The 24843-nt window shown below is 31.9% G+C and overlaps 4 pseudogenes across 3 annotated transcripts in view; 2 read left to right on the plus strand and 2 right to left on the minus strand.

Annotated features, from left to right (window-relative positions):
- Positions 1-24843, plus strand: part of LOC143205649 (eukaryotic translation elongation factor 2-like) — a 497146-nt pseudogene that overhangs the window by 312999 nt on the left and 159304 nt on the right. The window lies entirely within an intron of this gene.
- Positions 1-24843, plus strand: part of LOC143205762 (eukaryotic translation elongation factor 2-like) — a 232309-nt pseudogene that overhangs the window by 74186 nt on the left and 133280 nt on the right.
- Positions 3260-10607, minus strand: LOC143205665 (translation elongation factor 2-like; annotated as a pseudogene). Its single transcript, XR_013007849.1, has 5 exons — positions 8777-10607; positions 5221-5841; positions 4640-5040; positions 4363-4578; positions 3260-3496 (listed from the first exon to the last, which is right to left on the minus strand). The product of XR_013007849.1 is annotated as a translation elongation factor 2-like (transcript).
- Positions 6212-7874, minus strand: LOC143205726 (eukaryotic translation elongation factor 2-like; annotated as a pseudogene). The gene is made up of 5 exons (XR_013007879.1): positions 7842-7874; positions 7664-7731; positions 7145-7359; positions 6544-6955; positions 6212-6482 (listed from the first exon to the last, which is right to left on the minus strand). The product of XR_013007879.1 is annotated as a eukaryotic translation elongation factor 2-like (transcript).

Genomic DNA, 24843 nt, shown 5'->3' on the forward strand with positions numbered 1-24843 from the left:
CCAAAAACTGGGGGCCATCACGAGCGACGTTGCTATGAACGTTTACTGCCAGGTTGCCAGCACAGGAGTAGCCAACCAATCGGTAGTCACCACAACAAAAAAAAGAAAACAGAAAAAGAGTCATTGAATATACCAGACCATTAAGAGAATTTAAAATGGTGTCTGGCAGCCAGACCTCACCGAAGGAATAAACTGCAGGTCACCCCAAAAAGTAAAAAAATTGACTTCACAGAAGTTATAAAATACACAGTATGGAAAGTATAAAATGGAACTATAAAGAAAAAATCATCAACAAGGTAAGAAATTTTAAAAGATCAAGTAGATAAGAGTATGTCTCCATTAAAGAAAAACCAGAATAACAACCACCATATTCCAAGAGCAGGTCGGAGTGAAGTTTTGCGAGGTCAGGGTGGCCGAATTTTAGACACAAATAATTGATTAGAGACGCCTATATGGTAAATGCGCTTTTAAGCACGATTGCATAAATAAATGTTTTGCTGCCTTGAAATATAAATATGTAAAACGCTACGGAGCAAGATCGAGTTATAGCCTCACGGGCAGGATGAAGATTCCGGCATCTTAATTAATTCTGTGATGTGGCCATAACCGACTTATTCATAAAGTATAAATACAGAGCGGCTCAGCTGAATTCAGTATTTTAATTGCCCAATTACCTTCACCAAATCGGTTCTAAAAAATATTATAATGGATGCACATCGTCAGGAAAGTAATTTTAAAACTTTGTGTCATTTTTTATGGTCAAGCATTAAAACAAGTCATTTTTCCAAAAAAATTTATTAATTAATTATAAAATCTATGACAAGAAATATAATAGTTTATTGATGAATTAACGTTTGAAATTTAAATACTAAAAACGTTGATAACATTAATTGAATTTTACGATTCATATGAATGCTATAAAAAGACAACTTAATAAACCTAATGGACTCATTCTTCTACCCACTTCCACCGCACCTCTATCGGGTGGACCTTAAAAATGGACAAAACTGTCCTCTCAAGTTCACCGAACAGCGAGTGATTCTTATAGCTGTATTTTACGCCTTATTCCAGACCAGGCCCTAGCATACATGTATACCCAAATATATATTAAATTGCTCATCCTTTTTAAATGCTACAGTTCGTCGGATTGCAGCCTTCAACCAAAGTACTGTCAACCCCTACTGTCCAATTCCCCAATTCTCCTATAATTCGCTTTCTCCAGCAAGTTTGGACTCCCTCAAGTTGTTATATTTGGGATTTAAAAAGCAGATGCAGTCTGCCGTCTACTCTCTGATGAGAACGTGGATCACGCCCTTTTTATTTGTACTATAGAAAAAAATGGATTGTCATTAACGACGCGTTTACATTTTCTCCATGTATTGACTGAGATCTGGAAAACTTTCTTTATTTTATATGTATCCTGAAAAACAACAAAATAAAATATTCGTATATTAGTACAGTACTAGCTTTTATAATAAATAAATAATCTGATAAATAATTATGTTTCCAGAAAAATTATAATATTAAAACGGAAAATTCAATAATAAAACAGTTCGGTCAAATATTAGATATATGACTTATGGTATGGTTTTTGGTATATTTTTTAAACATATTAAACTTGAAGAAATATCTCCAAAAATTAAATTATAAATGCGAAACATTATAAATCATATTTTTCAACAAGCATGTTGACACATTGTGAAAACCAGCCAATTAAATCTATAGCAGAAATCAGGTAATTTTGGATATATTTTAATAAAACATTTGTTAATATAATAATTTTGTTAACGATTGTTAATGTTTTATTAGTTCCCCTATTCCAAATGGCCAAAAAGTAAGAATTCTTTAGATTCGAAAGTAATATACCATTAATATAACATATCTTGCGAATGTTACACATATAGTTGGACATATAATAATTGGGTGGATGCGCCTATATACTGAATCGGCTTATATATTGTTGAATAATTAAATGTTAAGAGTAGTTGCTTTGTATATAAAATCGTAAAAACGCTACGGCGCATGCTCGTGATAAAACCACCCGGATAAGATGAAGATCCCTCACTCTTGATTCATTTCTGTGTTGTGGCTTTAATCGAGATGTTTGTAAAGTATAAATATGCATGGACTAAGTTGTATCCAGTACTTTAATTACTCAAATACCTACAACAAGTCGATTCTAGAGAATCATCTGAGAATGGATAGAAGTTCTAAATCAACCGGGATATAATTATGTAAACAATTCAAAATTGCTACTTATACAACGCTGTATCATCTGGTGCCGCTTTCTGTGATATGGAACGTATTTCTAAGATGGAGTGAAAATATAATTGTATAAAAGATTTACCTGAATTTCACACTGACAAACAAGTTCAATGAGTTTGGGCTGGACGCCTGCCCAGACTATTGAATTTCTAATAACATATTGACTAATAGGCAAGCATAAAGACAACATACGATGGGTTGTAGGAATGATCTAACCGCCACCACGATGGATTGCTTTGTTGCCCATTGGAATCCTGTAAATAGAATTAAGAATAAAACTCACTCCATTAAATATGATTTAAAAAATAAATTAAGAGGGCGTTGCCATTTTTTTGCTTATTAATTGGTATGATCTATAAACCAAAAGCCAGTGGAAGATTCATCTAGACAAAAACAGGAACATAATTAGTAACGTTGTTCTTAGTGTACTAGATACCAGACAGCACATTTGTTTCAAAATTTTCAGACGCCTGCAACTTTTCGTTCAAAACTCTATATAGTGCGTGTTTTATTTGTTCCAGAGTACGGAAGAAGTATTTTAAAATTAAACCAAAAGAACTGTACACTAACTCACCTAATATATATCATTCTCTAATTATATATATAACGACCATACGATCCATCATGAGGATGGCCCCCTGAATTGTCTTCTCGAATCTTCTTTCTTGAAGCCACATATTTAGGTCTTGGGATAGGGGCCTTCACGCCGTTGGCTACTTTACCGGAAAAAACAGGACCAAAAATCGTAGAAATAACCTTTATGAGAAGTGGGCAACATTTAAGACACATATCATCATAGGACCGTTAGGATTACAATTTTTAATACCTAAAAACAAAAACAAGCAAAGTATAGTCATTTGCAAATATTAAGAAATTAATAAAAAATTGGTAATTGTTGTTTAGTTTATACCAATCATTCACAGTGAATCAGTCTAGAGTTTTAAACTACACATCATCAAGTACAAATTAATACCAAAATTTAACGCGTTTTAAAAATCCATGCAGGTGACACATATCAAGAGCGGCTTCACCATCATGTGGACCTTCGTATAACATTTCCATTCTGTATTTCAGAGCAGTTACTGGGGATGCTAAGTGAACGGCAATCATCTGAAGCAAAGTCCCACCAAGAGGTAACAATGTCCGACTAAATTGTTTTCCATCCTTATCCTTGTCTTCATATTTCAAGTTAATGCGCAGTGTGGAGAGAAGGGCTTCATATTGTTCTTTCCTAAAATAAAAATTTTAATTACACCGAAGAACTACAAATATATAATGCATTCTCGATATAACAGCTTGTCACCATAAGATATAAAGATAGAGGTAACATGAAAGCGTTTAATACCTAGGCCTATAATTTTCTTCCAATGCACTGCCAAGAATATATTTATTTCCTAATAACTTCATAAAAGTTATTTGGAAACTATATAGTAGCCTAATTGTGATGGAAGAATTAATTTTTTTTAATAATACAACACATGTTTACTTGCAGTTCATAATCAAGTCAAAAATTTTGTAGATGGGATTCAAAATGTACATGTAAAACGATCTTTTGTTACCAATATCCTATTTTTGGGTTGAAATATTCCTAACCCCATAGATTGTTAAACGTCAGAAAATTTGGTAAAGTTATTCAGCACCTAACAGCAATTTCAAATAGGTATGGTCCATCTTGTTCATGAACAAGTTTGGCTTAATACGTTCGTCGATAGCCTGACGTAACATAGTTTCCGTTTGTACACACACCTGAAATAATTCATTATTACAAAATTGTTTCTAACTTTATTAATAATTTATAGCGAATTAGCAGCATCAGTAGCACCAATCATTAACCAATGTCGGCCTGGGGCGGTTGGAGATGACATCACGATTAATTAAAATATAGCAAAGACACTACAATGTTTCATACTTTAATTCGGAAGTTCTTGATAAATTGTCTTTACCACAGAAATATATTTAGATATGCGTTCTTGCATCTGTATTGAATTGCATTATGCATGTTTCTTTAGTAAAATTAATACAAAGTGAAGTAACACCAAAAATACATGCATAATTATTTAATTTATTATACAAATAATTATTTAGGAATTTACTTACCCCTAATACTATCTACTAGAACAAGAGCACCATCAGTTACACGAAGGGCACTATTGGGCCGGATTAAGTAACTTGAATTCACGCATGATCGATCCTCCTCCAAGGCCTTCAGAGAGATTTCTAAGTGGAACTCTCTGGCATCGGCAATGATGTTTTCCCTAGATTCTTCCATGACACATTGTACCATAAGGTCAGACTTAGCCATTCGTTTCAAACCTGAAGTCAAATAACACAGACTTTAGTGATGATCACATAATAAAAGCGAACATTTGCGTACCTTCTAAAAGTTTTAGTGAATCGGCCGGATTCTTGGGTTCCACAGCTACACGTACTACGATGACATTCAAGTTGCGTATGTTTGTGAATGTGGGGATGGGATCGGGCTTAACCAAAAATTGATCCACTCCGAACAGCCTGTAAATATTTCCAGATGGGACATCTTCAATAGCTTCTACATAACGACCCATCATGGGGATGGCTCCTTGAATTGTCTTTTCGTTTAAATCTTCTTTCTTGATGCCACATATTTAGGTCTTGGGATAGGGGCCTTCACGCCGTTGGCTACTTTACCGGAAAAAGACAGAAAAAAAAAGGTGTGGAAACGACCTTTATGAGAAGTGTCTACCATTTTGGACACAAACATCGTTAGAGGACCCTTAGGGTCACAGTTCGTAATACCTTAAAACAAAAAAATGTATAGTAATTTGCATATACTAAAAAAATAATAAAAAATTGGTAATTGTTGTTCAGTTTATACCAATCATTCACAGTGAATAACCATAGAGTTGTAAACTACATATCGCCATGTACAAATAAATACAAAAATTTCAAGCCTTTTAAAAATCCATACATGTTTACCTTCGTATAACATTTCGATTCTGTATTTCTGAGCAGTTACAGGGGATGGCCCGTGAACGGTAATCATCTGAAGCAAAGTCTCACCAACAGGTAACCATGTCCGCCTAAATTGTTTTCCATCTTTATCCTCGTCTTCATATTTCAAGTTAGTGCGCAGTGTGGAGAGAAGGGCTTCATATTCTTCTTTCCTAAAATAAATATTTTAGTTACACCCAAAAACTACAAATATATAATGCATTCTCAATATAATAGCATGTCACCATAGGATATAAAGATAGAGGTAACGTGAAAGCATTTAATACCTAGGCATATAATTTTCTTTCAACACACTGCCAACAATATGTTTATTTCCTAATAACTTCATAAAAATCATTTTGTAAACTATATAGTGGCCTAATTGTACTGGAAGAATTAATTTTTTTTAATAATAAAACACATGTTTATTTGCCGTTCATAATCAAGTCAAAAATTTTGTATATGGGATTCAAGAAGTACATGCAAAACCATCTTTTGCTATCATTATCCTGTTTTTGGGTTGAAATATTCCTAACGCTATAGATTGTTAAACGTCAGAAAATTTGGTAAAGTTATTCAGCATCCAACTGCAATTTCAAATGGGTACTGCTCATGAACAAGATTAGCTTAATACGTTCGTCGATAGTCTGACGTAACATAGTTTCCATTTGTACACACCCCTGCAAATAATTCATTATTACAAAATTGTTTCTAACTTTATTCATAATTTATAGCGAATTAGCAGCATCAGTAGCACCAATCATTAACCAATGTCGGCCTGGGGCGGTTGGAGATGACATCGCGATTAATTAAAAGATTGAAAAGATACTACAAAATTCTTTTTTCGATGTTTCCTACTTTAATTAGGAAATTCTTAATAAGTTGTCTTTACTACAGTAATATATTTATATATGCATTATTTAAAATTTTAATTTTTGTTTAGTAAAATTAGTACAAAGTGAAGTAACACCAAAAATACTTCCATAATTATTTAATTTATTATACAAATAATTATTTAGAAATGTACTTATCTGTAATACAATCTACTACAACAAGAGCATAATCAGTTACACGAAGGGCACTATTGGGCCGGATTAAGTAACTTGAATTCACGCATGATCGATCCTCCCCCAAGGCCTTCAGAGAGATTTCTAAGTGGAGCTCTCTGTCACCGGCAATGATGTTTTCGCTAGATTCTTCAATGACACATTGTACCATAAGATCAGACCTAGCCAGACGTTTCAAACCTTAAGACAAATGACACAAACCTTAGTAATAATAATACAATAAAAGCGAACATTTGCGTACCTTCTACAGGTTTTGGTGAATCGGCCGGATTCTTGGGTTCCACAGCTACACGTACTACGAGAGTTACGCCGAATTTCATGAAATTCAAGATCTGCATGTTTGTGAATGTGGTGATGGTATCAGGCTTAACCAAAAATTGATCCACACCGAACAAAGTACAGATATTTCCAGATGGAACATCTTCCATTGCTTCTAGATAACGACCAATCATGAGGATGGCTCCCTGAATTGTCTTCTCGTGTAAATCCTCTTTGTTGAGGCCATATAGTTAGGTCCCAGGATAGGGGCCTTCATACAGGTGGCTACTTTACCGGAAAAAACAGGACCAAAATCGTAGAAAATACCTTTATTAGAAGTGAGTACCATTTTAGACACATCATCATAGGACTGTTAGGATCACTGTTCTTAATACCTAAAAACAAAAAACAAAATATAGTCATTTGCAAATATTAAAAAAATAATAATAATAATTGGTAATTGTTGTTTAGTTTATACCAATCATTCACAGTGAGTCAGCCTAGAGTTGTAAACTACACATCATCATGTACAAATAAATACTAAAATTTAACACGTTTAAAAAATCCATATAGGTGACACATACCAAGAGCGGCTTCATGATCATGTGGACCTTCGTATAACATTTCCATTCTGTATTTCAGAGCAGTTACTGAGTATGGTAAGTGAACGGCAATCATCTGAAGCAAAGTCTCACCAACAGGTAACCATGTCCGCCTAAATTGTTTTCCATCCTTATCCTTGTCTTCATATTTCAAGTTAGTTGGCAGTGAGAAGAGAAGGGCTTCATATAATTCTTTCCTAAAATAAATATTTTAGTTACACCCAAGAACTCCAAATATATAATGCATTCTCGATATAATATTAATACGTTCGTCGATAGCCTGACGTAACATAATTTCCGTTTGTACACACACCTGAAATAATTCATTATTACAAAATTGTTTCTAACTTTATCCATAATTTATAGCGAATTAGCAGCATCAGTAGCACCAATCATTAACCAATGTCGGCCTGGGGCGGTAGGAGATGACATCACGATTAATTAAAAGATTGTAAAGACGACTTAGTGATAATCACACTATAAAAGCGAACATTTGTGTACCTTCTACAGGTTTTTCTGAATCGGTCGGATTCTTCTGTTCCACAGCTACACGTACTACGGAAGATAAGCTAAACTTCTTGACATTCAAGTTCTACTTGTTTGTGTATGTGGCGATGGCATCGGGCTTAACCAAAAATTGATCCAGACCGAACAAAGTGCAAATATTTCCAGATGGGACATATTCCATGGCCTCTATATAACGACCAATCATGAGGATGGCTCCCTGAATTGTCTTCTCGTGTAAATCCTCTTTGTTGAGGCCATATAGTTAGGTCCCAGGATAGGGGCCTTCATGCCGGTGGCTACTTTACCGGAAAAAACAGGACCAAAATCGTAGAAAATACCTTTATTAGAAGTGAGTACCATTTTAGACACATCATCATAGGAATCAGCCTAGAGTTGTAAATTACAAATCGTCACGTACAAATAAATACCAAAATTTAACGCGTTTTAAAAACCATATAGGTGACACATACCAAGAGCGGCTTCATCATCATGTGGACTTTCGTATAACAATTCCATTCTGTATTTCAAAGCAGTTACTGGGGATGGTAAGTGAACGGCAATCATCTGAAGCAAAGGCCCACAAGCAGGTAACCATGTCCAACTAAATTGTTTTCCATCCTTATCCTTGTCTTCATATTTCAAGTTAATGCGCAGTGTAGAGAGAATATTCTTCTTTCCTAAAATAAAAATTTTAGTTACACCCAAGAGCTAAAAATATATAATGCATTCTGGATATAACAGCTTGTCACCATAGGATATAAAGATAGAGGTAACATGAAAGAGTTTAATACCTAGGCTAATAATTTTCTTCCAATGCACTGCCAACAATATATTTATTTCCTAATGACTTCATAAAAGTTATTTTGTAAACTGTATAGTGGCCTAATTGTGCTGGAAGAATTTTTTTTAAATAATAAAACAGATGTTTACTTGCAGTTCATAATCAAGTCAAAAATTTTGTAGATGGATTCAAGATGTACATATAAAACGATCTTTTGTGATTATTGTTCTGTTTTTGGGTTGAAATATTCCTAAGCCCATAGATTGTTAATCGTCAGAAAGTTTGGTAAAGTTATTCAGCATCCAACTGCAGTTTCAAATGGGTACGGTCCATCTTGTTCATGAACAAGATTGGCTTAATACGTTCGTCGATAGCCTGACGTCACATAGTTTCCGGTTGTACACACACCTGCAAATAATTCATTATTACAAAATTGTTTCTAACTTAATTCATAATTTATAGCGAATTAGCAGCATCAGTAGCACCAATCATTAACCGATGATGGCCTGGGGCCGTTGGATATGACAACACGATTAATTAAAAGATTGTAAAGACACTACAATGTTTCCTACTGTAATTCGGAAGTTCTTAATAAATTGTCTTTACCACAGATATATATTTAGATATGCGTTATTGCATTTGCATTGAATTGCATTATGCATGTTCTTTAGTAAAATTAATACAAAGTGAAGTAACACCAAAAATACATACATAATTATTTAATTTATTATACAAATAATTATTTAGGAATTTACTTATCCGAAACACAATCTACTACAAGAGCACCATCAGTTATACGAAGGGCAGTAGGTACTTCAGAACGGAAATCTATGTGCCCAGAGGAACCAATCAAATTAATCAAGAAAACTTTCTATTCTTTTTCGCGTTAATCAATATTATTTATGAAAAAAGTTAGTATTTTTGTTATAACAAATACCCAGTTTTATTTTAAAGAGATAAAGCTTCAGAATCACTAATCAAAATTATCACATAAGTTCAGTGGTTTGTAAATTTCGTCGTTCAATATTTCAAAAGACTACATATTCTTAATATGCTTATAAATCTGTCTTGTTAATTTTTTCCGGTGTCTGTAAAATGTATTTCTCTAACTTCGGCACCAGCAATAATAACAGTTTTTGCTACTAAGGAGTCTGTTAAAAATGATTTTCCGTTATCTACGTGAGCTATGACGGATATATTACGGATGTTTCGTTTTTTGACCATCATGGCACAAATTTCATCTGCTGTAAAATTCACCTATATCAAAAATAAATGTCAAGAATTCGTAATATTTAAAAACATAAAACAAATTTCTGTAATAACAGAAGAGAGCTCATACTATTGTTTGTATATTAAAATAAAGTTCAACCGTCTGGTGTATTTTATGCTATTGATTTAAAATGAAATTTTCTTGTAGTTATTAAACTAAGTGTCAATCCCATGTATATTCTTACTATATTTGAAATAACTGGAGTAATAAAAATAATATAATTCTCAATTTTATAATAGAAATCTATTCAAAATAATTTATTTTTAACTAATTCACAAATATGTAAACATTTAAACTACATAGTTATTATATATAGTTACTACTTAGTTACTATATATATTATATACATTATGCATTTCATACTGTTGTGTAATGTTCAAAATCGAAGCAGTCCAACTAACAATCCATTTAAATCCAAATTAAAACGAAGCAACACAACACCCGGTAGATATTTTAATTCAAATTATTATCTTTCCTTCTTAATTTTTAAGCAGATCTTCAGTAAACTGAAAACTGTGCGGATCAAAAGTTCCAACAGATAATGTATTTTGGGGCATTCCAATAGCGATGAGACGTAATTTCACATTTCATGTTCCAGGAAATTGCGAAAAGTTACAAATGTAAATTGTGCTGCTCTCTCTGTTATATCTCTTCGTGGTATATTGTATTCCTTTTAGTATTTTGTAGAAAATTGTCTATCTGTAGTCATGTCTGTGTAGTAGTGCGTCTGTAGTTGTTTGTTTATTACGAGATAACGCCAAAAGCATTTTTAAAATTATATCCGTTATGATCAGAACTTGAGTATAACCCTTGTTTTTGATCGAAAGAACCTCATAATCAGTATCTCAAGCATATCAACATATTTTTCACTCTTCATGGAATTTTCCCAATACGCATCACATATGCAACAGCTGCTGCGAATACATCTTAGGAAAACGAAATAAAGGAACATTTTGACGTTTTTAAAACATTTTTTATATTTTTTCGCCATCTATATTAATACTAATCATCTATATTAATATACTTCAGATCTATCGTAGTTTTCGGAATATAAATAGGTCATACCTCATTTCCAACCCATCAGTAGTTTTATATATTTTAAAATTGGTTTTACTGATCACATTCCAGTTTATGACGACATCTAATTCCTGGAGCAAAGCCTTATCATGTACAACAAATATATAAAAATATCAATTGGGCCGCCCGTAAAACTCCTGTAAGTTCACAGGTGCCGACATTGAATACCCTCTTTGTTCCTCGACTTGAAAAGATCTGCATCATAAGCGTTATGTCTGTCGATTTCTCGGAAATTTGTTGTTTGTAGGATGTTTCTGCACCACTGTCATCATTATAATGAAATGCTATGTCTTGTTATCACACAACAGAGTAGGAATAGGGAATTTACGGAGATTTCTTTTGTTTTATAGTAGAACAATTAGTATTATTTAGCTTAAAATTTTTTAACCGATAATTAATTTCCGACAGAACAGGAAGAATGAGGGACGGTGCTTTGAACTTGCTTAAAATTCTTTTCTTTCTTAATTTAAATTAACTATTTCTTATATTCCCATAATTTTTTATTTCTACTGCCGCTTCAGATTAAAAAGACATAGTCCCTATTCAATGATTCTGAATACAGTGCATCAAAATATGTCGTTGTGGTAAATGAATCAAGTGAAATTTTCCATAATCACTAAGAGATGGACCGTAAGAAAATATAGATTGGCATTGTTGACCAATAACATAGAGGGCACCTAATGACTCATTCGCTAATCGAGGTGGACGTGGTAACGGGTCCGAACGATGGGAATGCTGAGATGTACACTTTTGGATACAAAGGACGACGCCTTGACCGGAAATCATATAGTTTCTTAGAGTCTCTCGAAGAGTATCTTACTGACGTAGTTGATATACGATTGTTATTGTAATCACCGTACAACACCGTGCAACCCCTAGTATATTATCAAGATTGTGACCATTATAATGTTTGTTGAATATTTGTATTTTAATTACCAATAAATAGAAGTATTTCTTACAGGACATTGACACCATATCAGAGAGTGGTTACATTATAGGCAAGTTAACTCGGAGATTATTTATAGCTAACTCAAGAATAAGCTCTACTACATTCTTTCCCTCTACTATTATATATAGCTTGACATTCAAATAGTAACAATGTACCGGAATTTGATAGATTGACTTGCCTTAACAATTACAATGTTATCTCTTAGCCTTAATTTGTAGTTTAGATTTTTGACAAATTATGACATCATGATTGACGGCACAGCTTGTGCATTAGAAGCATCAGATGAGGAAGTTTACCACGCCATACAGCATTTTTACGCTAATTCAGTTATTTCTAGCTTCTATTATGATTAGATGATAAGCAAAGTTCCTACACAGTCTGATTTTACCATTTTGACGGGGGTGGTCCAGAGGCTATTTTATCACTGTCACCACTTATGTTAATAAAGTAATTCTTATTTAACTCACTATTACAACCTCAGCACAAATGTTATAGCCTTTGAAATGTTCGTTATATTCTAACGTTAAGTTTTGGCGTAATGTTTCGCCACGTCCAACATGTAAATGTCGCTACCTTTAACACATTTCTTGTTTTATTCGCTATGCTAAGAGCCGCGACGGAATCCCTACGTAGAGAACAGTGTGGTCAGCTTTTTATAACGTTTATAGATTAATTTATTATTTTATTTTATTACTAGGTGCAAGTCCGTAGCTGAAATGCATTCCCGTTCTAGGAGGTGTTTTGTGCCCGGATGCATAGATAGTGAGGAAATGCATCATTGTTTTCCATTAAAAAAGCGATTCTTAAGAAATGAGTAGAAAACTTTCAAAATCCTAAACTGGTTGGTTAAACATGAGGCATAATTTATTATCGTTACCACGTGAGACATTTTTGTGATACATTTAAACCTTCCTTTAAGTACTTATGAACAATTTAGTGATGGTGAAAATAATACCACGAGCCCAGAACATGTACAAATGGAAGTGGATCAAAATCAAAATTATATAGAAGGTAAATTGAAGGACTCAGTCACATTTCTGTTTATAATTGTTACCATTAATTTCAAAACTGTCTTACTTGGTAGTACCTATTTTCATCATTCCAGGCCCGCAACCAGGATGTTCGAAGCAAGTATCATCGACACTTGAACAAACTCCAGAAGGTAATGGTAAAGTTTGTATTCATTCAGCTAGTATCCCCCTTTCTGCTCATTTATACTGTTAATTACTTGACTATAACTTCAGTCTAGATGTTCCTATAAGAGCAAACAAAGTTTTACGTTGTACCGTAGTGTATCAAGAGACAAGACAATATCTCGTGTCCCAAACTCTAACTAAATTTTTTAATATACTGTCAGTAGTTCTTTCAGCTATATCTTAAATTATTCAGCGATTTTGCTATGTCGATAACATAACAAATTTTTTATAGATATGTCACACTGTGGTATACTGAGTATACCACAGTTGGACCACATCGAAAACCGAACTTAAGTTCCCTTCACGGTTTATCACTTGTTCGCTTCGGAAAACCTATCTAAGCTCCTTAGATTGCTTGAAATCCTTAATTTAGATGATATCATATATGAACATGATATCACCAAAGATATGAAACCATGAACATAGAAAAATATGAATATTTTTTCGGCAGCCCTATGGCAGAGTCGTTATTCCCTTGGTGGAACCAATTCAGTACATCTTGTTCTTGAAATAATATATTTTAGTTTTAAATTTGAAATGAATTAAAAGTATATTTTTATCCCTAAATAAATCAAATGCATCATAAGCTATAAAAATTCAAATGGTTAATAAATAATAGTTTAAATAACAAAGCCGGTATGGCTAAATCAGTAGGCAACAATGATATTGCCAGAATTGAAAGAAACATCAGCCTTCTTCATTCCTTCAGAAACCTTCATTTCTAAAATTCGAATGGCACACCATTGAATATCCGCAGCCTTTACATCACTATCAGTGATCTGAAGCACGTTTCATTTCGAATTAGGTACAAGTGAGAGGATTTTCTCAATCATGCACAAATTTTCTGCAGAATATTACCAATGTCTCTAAATAAATGTATATCTCAACGAATTATTGCTCTCATAAACATATTAAATTAGATCAATTTAAAATTCAACGATTAATTTATACTATAAAAAGAATAACATATTTTTCAGAATATATCCCTAGATTAAATAGAAGTTAGGTTAGTTCATTCAGTTATTTGTAATGTCACAATTGCAAACTTAGGCAACACTCGCAAATTTCTTCAAATGTTTTTAAATTAAAAAGGTCCTATATAAAACGACACAATTTAAAATATAAACTCTTATACCTAAAAAATCATATACTTAATATGCCTGTAATAATATATTTGTTTATATTAAAGTTAATAGAGCATACAAATTGCATATAGAACTAATACTAATTTAAAAACAACAATCTTATAACAATTTGACAGTTGCCATGGTATCATAAAACATTCTCCATAGATTACTTGATATATATTATTCGCAATTGAAATGACAGAAGTGACAGTGACAGAAGGTAGTATATAAGTAGAGATTATAAGAGTAGTGTACTTTTTAAGTATATAAGAAGAGTGTTAATTGAAATAATATAAGTAAAAAGTGAAATGTCGAATAAAAAAGTTTATGTAGTTAAATTGGCATCAATTAACTCAGCGAACCGACAAAATATGGATAACGAATTAAGCCGACATGTTGTCCTAGACGCAGTGAGTAAGACCGAAACGTTACCAGAATTGCAAGAACCACCATGTTCTCCAGTTGTAAAATTTGGATGGCACACAATAGACCTGCAGCATTTGCCTTACATCATTGTCGGTGATTTAAAATATGTCTCCGTTAGAATTATAAAACATAGGTTGTGTAATAATTTTACGAAGTTTTCACCAGAAGTCCACCAGTGTTTTCAAGTAAACTATGATCCTCTGAATAAATGGGAAGCGTGTTTATTTAATGAGATTAATTTGCAACATTGCGATGGTCAATTTGGAAAACTTTTATTCATAGAAGGCAGAGATACGAAGATGTTGTTGGAGGACTTTCTGCACATGTACGATTTTCTCAAATTCTGCGGTAGAATTATGTTCGCTTTAAGTAAAAACATGCACAATGATATAAACGAGGATTCCTGCGGATTTCTACAAATTGACGAAAACAAATTTATACCCTTTGTGGTAAGAAATGGCGAAAAATATTCACCGATGTTCTGTTTCGAAGGAACCTGCTGGCAGCTGAAAGACAAGTTCGTGAAGGTCACCAAATGGGAGTTAACTTATTTGCGGTTTTTGTTTAGGCTTCAGGGCCTAGAGAAAGAAGATGTTCAACTAAGTTCTTGTGATTTAGTGAATATTGTGGATGTTAGCCAATATTTTGATCAAGAAAGCTTCGTTCCCAAATGGCCCGTTGTAGATTGCACTTGGATGAGTGTAGGCAGTCAAAGGAATGGAAATGTTAAATAAATAAAAATTTTTAGTCAGTAACATTCCAAATCTTATTATAGGCTGTTAAATTAGTATTAAGTTCACTAATATTTTTCTTATAAGAAATTAAAATTTTTTGTTCTATTATGTGAAATTTGTTTTTTCATCAATAAACGTACTATGTTAATTACTGCTTATTATTTTTGAACAAATTATAGTGGTCCATAAAACCTGCTCGGATGCATGTCCATATAGCCTAATGTTTCTCTGAGTTTATGTTTAGATTTCAGGTTAGATTCAATTATTCGGCTTTTTTCAGTTACAGAGTTGAAATATCAACTATGGCATTTTATTTATCATTAAGTGAGATAGTTAGAGGTGGTTTTGAACAAGTTGTGAATTCTTGCAATTTATAAAACCTCAAGTAGATGACTCATTTGATAACAGCTGTTGGTAAGTCATATCTAAAATTAACTACAGATTCGTCATCGCCACTGTCATCTACTCGTTTGAACGAGGAATATAGCTGATTACAAATTACTTACAAATATATAATTTGAAAACAAAATCAAAATAATCGGTATATCAAAAACATTGATGATATAACAAACAATGGCTTATTTTTGTTCATTTGTACGTTTATTTTTTCTTTTATATACTGGTATTTTGATTATAGTAATATAACATGGCATAAAAGGTAAATAGTGATAAATAAAGAGAAATATCATATACAATAAGGATTATTATTAAGAAAAAAAAGGTTATAATTAAGAATGGTTAAATATTTGGGCTGAGTTATATGTATCAAAACTATTAAAACAAACGCAAAAATTAACATATGTTTATAACGAAATATTTTAAAATTAACAAAGCACTATATAATATAACACACCAACATACACATAATATTAAATAATAAATAATCATTAACTTATAGAATTTTCTTATTCCTTGTGAAATAGTGTCCAATGGGTCCTTCAAAATATAAACTCAAGCTCCTAAAATATTCGCAATAAAATTTGTAAATAGAATATAGAAATGAATAAAATCACCTTTATAACAACAATACTAATTTGATGTAAAATCAAGTGGCTGGTGATGAATTTTTGTTATTGTTATATGTCTCCGTTCGAATTATAAATGAGAGAATTTTCTCCACGATGAACAAATATTCACCAGAAGTTTGTCAGAGCCTTCGAGTAAATTGTTATCCCCTTAGCGAATACGAAGCTTTTTTATTTAATGAGATCAATTTTAAACATTGTGACGGTTCATCTGGGAAGCTTTTATTCGTAGAAGGCAAAGATAGAAAAATATTGATGGAAGACTTTCTGCAGACGTATAATTTTCTGAAATTCTACACCAGGATCATGTTCGTTTTGATTAATAATATATGTAATGACATACATGAAGATTGCTGTGGATTCCTGCAGATTAATGTAGATAATTTGGTACTTTTCGTGGTGAGAAACGGCGAAAGGTATGCCCCGGTATTCTATTTCAAAGGCGACTGTTTGTAGTTGAAAAACAAGTTCATAAAGGCCACCAAATGGGAAATGACATATTTTCAGTTTTTATTCGGACTTGAAGACCTGAAGAAAGAATTCCTCCATCTCAATTCCTGTGATATAGTGAATATTACCGATATTAGGCCGTATTTTAATCCCCAGACCACTTTTGTTCTCATGTGGCCTATCACAGACTGTGCTTGGATAAAAATAGGCAATCTGATGAAGACAAATGAAAACACTCAATAGAAGGAAGGCTGAAATTCTTTAGCTAGTAAGGTTAGAAATGTTATTAGGTGTTACGAGCTTTTTAACAAGTATTACTAGATTTATATATATTGTTCTTATAAGGAAATAGAAATATTATAGTATTAAATTTTATATTTATATTTTATTCGAAACATAATACTGACGAAACATTATAGGAAAATTTGAAGTCAGCGTCATCTGTCGTTAAAATATTGAAATATTTGAGCACTAGTTAGGAATCACTATTGGGTCTAGTATGACTGTATCATTTCCCATCACATCATAATACAAATTGTCCAATTTTTTTTAACTTAGATGATGATTCATAAATAAATTGATATAACAAATAATATTTTAAGGTATATCAAAATAATTGAAAAATTGGGTGTAATTAGTATGTAAAAATATATATGAGTTGAAATGAAATAACAAAAATAACTTCTAATTTGGATTTTTTCAGTTCTTCTGTCATATAATCGATATTTATAATCATTTATCTAGCATCAATCATTAATGAACTTCAGTCTAGGTAAGATTTACCTCGGATACAAGTGTAAAAGTACATGTCCCAATTCAAAGCACAAATATCAAAATCAAATAGTTCCCGGTCGCTCTTTCTCATTTCTTTCCATAGCGTTTTCACGTTGCTGTTCTCAAACTTCCACTCCTTTGTAGCATAGTAACTTAATATATCTACAATTTGATTTATCTTCTTGTAATTCTCTCTGGCTCTACAACATAATATAGACATTTTCAAATAATGTTTTACATATTTTTCAGATATTTTTGGGTTTATATTGGGTTGACAAGAAAACATTTTACATATGTATGTACATAGTATGTACAACACTGAACGTCTCTTTTTTACTAAATAGTGTTTATCTGTTCCCCACGGCCCAAGAGATGATTTCAGAAGAAATCCGGTCTTACCCAGCTTGGTTACCGGCGTGGCTGATCGCAGTCACAGATTTTCTTTTTCGTATTATAAATAGTCAAAAACATAAATTTACCCAGCAGGATTCGAAACTGCTACTATCGCAACAGTAAGAGGGCCTTCCTGTCGCCCTTGACCACTGTGCCAACCAAGCCGGCCCTTTAGATTTTGTTTATGGCGTGAAGAATTCACAATCAAGATATACATAGCTCGATATCTCTGAAGACAAAAATATTCTCACATTGAAGTTTTTGTAGGACAATTAAATACTGAGGTTAAATGGTTAAACTTTTGGAAGTTGCAATTCAACCCAAAGAAAACCCAGGCCGTTATAATCCACAGAGAATCCTGTATCCTCCCACGTGTAGAAAAAGCAAATTGTCTCTAATAATTATGGTTCTCTATAAGACATACGCCTTTATTTAGACGGGTTAAAGTAGTCTAAGTACATCGGCCATGAAGAGATGAACAAATTTAGAAATAGCGGAGAAAAAAATTTGAGCGCCTCATATACAGAATTACTCAAATACATTAGTGCAAAGGTTCAAAAGGAATTTTTCACTCATCCCTTTTCAAAAATTCACCGTAGTGTAATCGCAAAATTCCTATACCAAATCCTTATCAACACCAAACACGCGTTCCACATCAACAAGGACTTTAATCAGCTGACCAAACAGAATTCCAAAAAAAGCAGAGTTTATTAAATAAATTAAAGGTTCCTATGGTCTTGAAAAGGGAACGAAAAATTGAAAATGCACATATGTTTGTCTATAATATCTAAGTTAATTATTCTTTATTAGTTATCCGTACAAATTCGTTCAGTTTGCTTTTTAAAGACTAACCATATCATATGAGAAGCCGTAGAGATTAGTTATTAGAGTCTTCAGACCACAGGTGGAGGTCGCGGGTTCGATTCCCGGTGGAAACAACGACTTTTCGTGGGTGTTCTAGTTTGGTTAATGCCTGTCAAATCAGTTAGGTTAGGTAGCGAACCCCGGTGCCTGAAGCATTTCTTATTTTCAATCATTGTTCCTTTATTCATATTTTTCCTCAAACAGACTGCAACTTTACTTGACATGCCCATTATAATACTTAATATAATAACTGCATAATTTGTTGAGCAAATATCTAACACCAAAAAGAGAAAAATATAATGTTTTTAACAAGAAAATTAATCCGACTTCAAAAAATAAATAAGGAACACAGATAAGGTTTTTGTTTATTTTTATTTAGTTATTACAAGGATTATTATGTACATATTTCAAATATTCTTTTTGCAATGGTTAAGTACAAATGGATGACTTTACAATGATGACAGAACAGAAAGAAGGCTGGTGCTTTTATTAACTTAAATTAACTTTTCATATATTCCCAGAATTTTTCAATGATGCTGCATACAGTGCATCAAAATAGGTCGTTGTGGTAAATGAATCAAGTGAAATTTTCCATAGTCACTAAGAGATGGACCGTAAGAAAATATAGATCGGCATTGTTGACCAATTACATAGAGGGCACCTAATGACTCATTCGCTAATCGAGGCGGACGTGGTAACGGGTCGGAACGATGGGAATGCTGAGATGTACATTTTTCGGATACAACGGACGACGCCTTGACCGGAATTCATATAGGTTCTTGGAGTCTCTCGAAGAAGATCTTGCTGACGTAGTTTATATACGATTGTTATTGTAATCACCGTTGCAACCCCTAGTATATTATCAAGATTGTGACCATTATAATGTTTGTTGAATATTTGTATTTTATTTATCAAGAAATAAAAGTATTTCTTACAGGACATTGACACCGTATCAGAGAGTGGTTGCATTATAGGCAAGTTAACTGGGAGATTATTTATAGCAAACCCAAGAATAAGGTCAATTACATTCTTTACCTGTACTATTATATATAGCTTGACATTCAAATAGTAACAATGTACCGAAATTTGATAGATTCACTTGTCTTAACAATTATAATGTTATCACTTACAATTTGTAGTTTAGATTTTTGACAAACAAATTTTGACATCATAGTTGACGGCACAGCTTGTGCACTAGAAGCATCAAATGAGGAGGTTTATCACGCCATACAGCATTTTTTCGCTAATTCAGTTATTTCTAGCTTCTGTTCTGATTAGACGATAAGCAAAGTTCCTACACAGTCTGATTTTACCATTTTAACGGGGATGGTCCATTGGCTATTTTATCACTGTCACCACTTATGTTAATAGAATAATTCTTATTTAACTCACTATTACAACCTCAGCACAAATGTTATAGTATTTGAAATGTTCGTTATATTCTAAACACACACACTTGACAGGATAAATAGAAGGCCTTTATTCGACCACATACTAGTTTATTGGTCCGAAAGGTAAGACAAGGCAATATGTTTCAATCAACGAACAAGATTATTTATAGCAAACCCAAGAATAAGGTCAATTACATTCTTTCCCTGTACTATTATATATAGCTTAACAATCAAATAGTAACAATGTACCGGAATTTGTTTGAAAATTTAAAAATATTATTTTAATTTTTTAAATTTGAAACTGTTCTGGAAACTACCGGATAGAAACACAGACGTACCTAATATTACCAAATTAAAACGGTCGGAGGCGTTGGCAATTATGCTCCCCTAACTATTATATTAAATACGAGTAGGGCAGGAAGTTTCGTAGGTGGGTGTTTTGGTAACATTTTGCGAATATATGGAAATTTATGGAAATTTTGGCGAAATGTTTCGCCACGTCCAACATGAAACTGCTAAGAGCCGCGACGGAATCTGATTCGTTCATTTCGTTCTATGGTTTGTTTATTTTGCACCCCATTTTTAACGTGCCCTATGTAGAGAACAGTGTGGTCAGCTTTTTATAACGTTTATAGACTAAATTATTATTTTATTTTATTACTAGGTAGAAGTCCGTAGTTGAAATGTATTCCCGATCTATGAAGTGTTGTGTGTCCGGATGCACAGATAGTGAGGAAATGCATCATCGTTTTCCGTTAAAAAAGCGATCCTTAAGAAGTGAGTAGAAAACTTTTAAAATCCTAAACTGGTTGGTTAAACATGAGGCATAATTTATTATCGTTACCACGTGAGATATTTGTGTGATACATTTAAACCTTCCTTTAAGTACTTATGAACAATTTAGTTATGGTGAAAATAATATCACGAGCCCAGAACATGTACAAATTGAAGTGGATCAAAATCAAAATTATATCGAAGGTAAATTGAAGGACTCAATCACATCTCTGTTCATAATTGTTAATTTCAAAACTGTCTTCCTTGGTAGTACCTATTTCCATCATTCCAGGCCCGCAACCAGGGTGTTCGAAGCAAGTATCATCGACACTTGAACAAACTCCAGAAGGTAAAGGTAAAGTTTGTATTCATTCAACTAGTATCCCCCTTTCTGCTCATTTTTACTGTTAATTACTTGACTATAACTTCAGTCCAGCTGTTCCTATAACAGCAAACAAAGTTTTACGTTGTACCGTAGTGTATATCTCAGGTTAATTAGTATAACATTTTAAAAAAGATATGAAATATGATTTTTGTTTACATACAATTATGAATAAATTAGTAGACCCACAAATTGAGACTGATTTTATAGAGACAAGACAATATATCGTGTCCCAAACTCTAACAAAATTGTTTTAATAAACAAGTAGTCAGTAGGTCTTTGAGCTATATCTTAAATTATTCAGCGATTTTGCCATGTCGATTATATAACAAAATTTTTGTCAAATGTTTTAAAAAAGTAAATTAAAACTCCTTCAATTGTACATTCCATAATGATCTTTCGGATAAAATATTAAAAGTACTGACGGAAAGATGGAAGAGGTAATTTTATTTTGCTATGCACCAAAGTTTTTTGCTTATGGTTTATATTTATGTATATAATATTTATATTTTATAGATATATATTTTTTACATTATATTTATATTTTTAGATAAATTTAGATAAATGTATATAAATTTACATTATAAATTTATATTTATTGTTATATATCATATTTTTATATATATATATATATATATATATATATATATAAATATATATATATAAATATATATATATATATATATATATATATATATATATATATATATATATTTATTTATTTAATTGAATTTAATTTAACAAATTTATTTCCAGAAAAAAATTGTTTTTTATTTAAATTTCACGCCAAGGCTGTTACGTGCATTTCGCTTTGTGTTCTTAGTGGGGAAAATTGCGCTTATTCGAGTGCAACCGCAAATTTTTTTTAACCAAATTATTACTTAATTAGTCTTTTTTATAATTTTAGATAGTTTAATTTACGATTGTATTGAAATATAATTTATTTAGTTTATTTAGTTTTTGATTGAAATATTTAGTTTATATTATTGTATACACTAATTTTTTCTATATATATTGCTTTGTTTTATATTATAATAGTAGAATTAAGTAATTATATAAGAAAATCAAATTGCTATGGAAAGACAAAACATGGAACAAAAGAAGCTTCTTCTTCTATTTTGAAAACTGTACGAAGTTATATACCTGCTCTAATTTGAATGTCCATAACAAGAGAATTTCCTGCTGAATCTTACAATAATTTTATGTTTTAGAAAAATATCTGCATTAAATCTGAAGGGTGTATTCATTTTTAAATATTTTACTTGCGAAAATAAATATAGCAGCAAACAAATATTGAAACAGCGTGGATCCAAAACAAAGCATCCTGCTATTAATGAAGATACCAAAGTAACAAAAATACTGTACACATGTAAGTTATGCGAGCATACTACAATGTAAGCGAATCTTCTAATGAATCATTTACAGTCAACTCATAACTTAAACGTTGAGGAGTTATTGAAATTTAATACCTTTAAAGAAATTCAAATATGGGAAAATGATATGGAGCAAGCCCCAACCTCGTGTCAAGAGAGAAGAAGCTATATTTCTTTATATTGTGCTAGCATAATATTTCAGGGTCCAAGGAAGTTCAAGGAAGAAACAAGATAAATACACATTGCCTAGCAAGTATTAAATTAGAACAAAGGTGAAGAATATGAAGTAGAATTCACCAAAACATATTTTGGACATGAAAATACCTTAAACTCCTGCAGCTCTCGAAAACAAATAGAGAATAAATTGTAACCAAATGAGCAGCTAAAATACCATTTAATGTTATAGAGGATGATGTAAGACACGATGTGGATATTATTAATGTAAGAAGAATAGATTTAGTGACTCACGAAGAGTTCCAAAACATAAAAGCAGCTTATGGTTTTGAATCCACAGCTAATAGAGATGAAAATGACGCCATAAGTGTAGAACCATGGGCAAATGAGTTGAAAGATACAAGATGTATACTGTTATATAAGGTGGATATATGGACGTCTACCTCAATTAGAAAGAAGATGATAAATTTGCAGTTATTGGCCAATGTTACCACAATCTTAGTGAGTCTATATAACTTAGACCCTTAAGAAATAGTCCAGAGAAAATCGATGAAGTGGATGTAACACAAATAACATAACTTTATCCTATTGTCCTTTATACTTAAATAAATTATGTTTATTGTAATATTGTTGTTTTGTATTTTTCCTAATTTCATAAGTGAAACGTAGATATTTTGAGATAAATATGTATTAGTTTACCTAGTACATTTAAACATGTCAGTAATTGTAATTTCAATTATCGCCCATCGTCAATTTCATTTATGAGGTCTAATTAATAAAAATCCCAAATAAGGATTTCAGTAAATCATTAATATTAGTGTATTATAAGGTGGTTGATAAAATAATACTAGATAAAGGGTATGCTTTTGGCCATAATCAATTTATTTTATCAGTACCATTTTAATACGAAATTGATCTTACAATATTTATATTACAAATAAATCAAAAGAGTTTTGAATGTCTAGTTATGCAGGTATTAGATATTTCGTATATTTTTGAAATGAATAGCTATTTTGAACTTAAATATCGCTTTGTTATAACATCAGCATCATTGATGCATATTAGAGTATTTACAAGAAAAATAAATATCAATATGCCTTAAAATTGATTAAGATAAATATATGTATATTTAGATAGGTAGCATATTTTTATTTAAATTTGGGAATTTTGATTATTGATATTCAGAGAAGGTTTTAGGAGAGACCTGAAGGATCTACAACGGATTTTCAAGTTTAATATTAAGATATATTAAATGCAACTTATATGTTTATGATAAATTGATTATCAATCCTTATGTATTTATAAATCCATAATTTTAGTATTATTCCTCTAGATATTACATAATAGAATAAAAGCGAGTTCTACTGTTAATATTTTCTCAACATTTTGGCCAAAAATACCGACGAAGACTTGTACTATTCAAGAAAATCATGAATGGTTCCAAATATCTATGGTACATAGAAATCGATCTAGTAGTGCGATATTTTAGACCGTTTAATTTAATGTCAGTTATGTTTTTTCTTAAATTTGAAGGAAAGTGTAAATGAACTAGACGGGATTGCCACTTCTTTTTAAATGTACAATTTGTCCACATTTTGACGACATGTTGTTGTAACACATCCTAGAGATGTTAGAACTTCATAACACATAATTTCCAAAGACGCCATGTTCAGAATTACTACGCTTTTCTTATTTTCTATTTCTAGTGTCTTTTGTACCACCCTGATTGAGTTTCATGATAATTTGTTCATAGAGTGTTCCAGTTTTCTCTTTCTAATTTCCATTTATTATTTATTAAATCCTCCTTTATTATGTTCATGTTATAGACATTTATTGTTAAAATTAAGCCCAAGATATATTATTGGAGGAGATTTTAGAATAAACAGAAAAAGTGAAAGTGCCATCGGAAAAAAGGGTCAGTACAGTAGAAAATAAATGCAAAATGTCATAAAACGTTAAGAGCCGAAACTGAATATCTGGACCACAAATGCAGGGTAGGATAATTTTAAACATA

This window comes from Rhynchophorus ferrugineus, unplaced genomic scaffold (genome assembly GCF_030347505.1).
Source record: "Rhynchophorus ferrugineus isolate W39M unplaced genomic scaffold, kcgeb_rfMv2 rfM14, whole genome shotgun sequence".
Taxonomy (NCBI): domain Eukaryota; kingdom Metazoa; phylum Arthropoda; class Insecta; order Coleoptera; family Curculionidae; genus Rhynchophorus; species Rhynchophorus ferrugineus.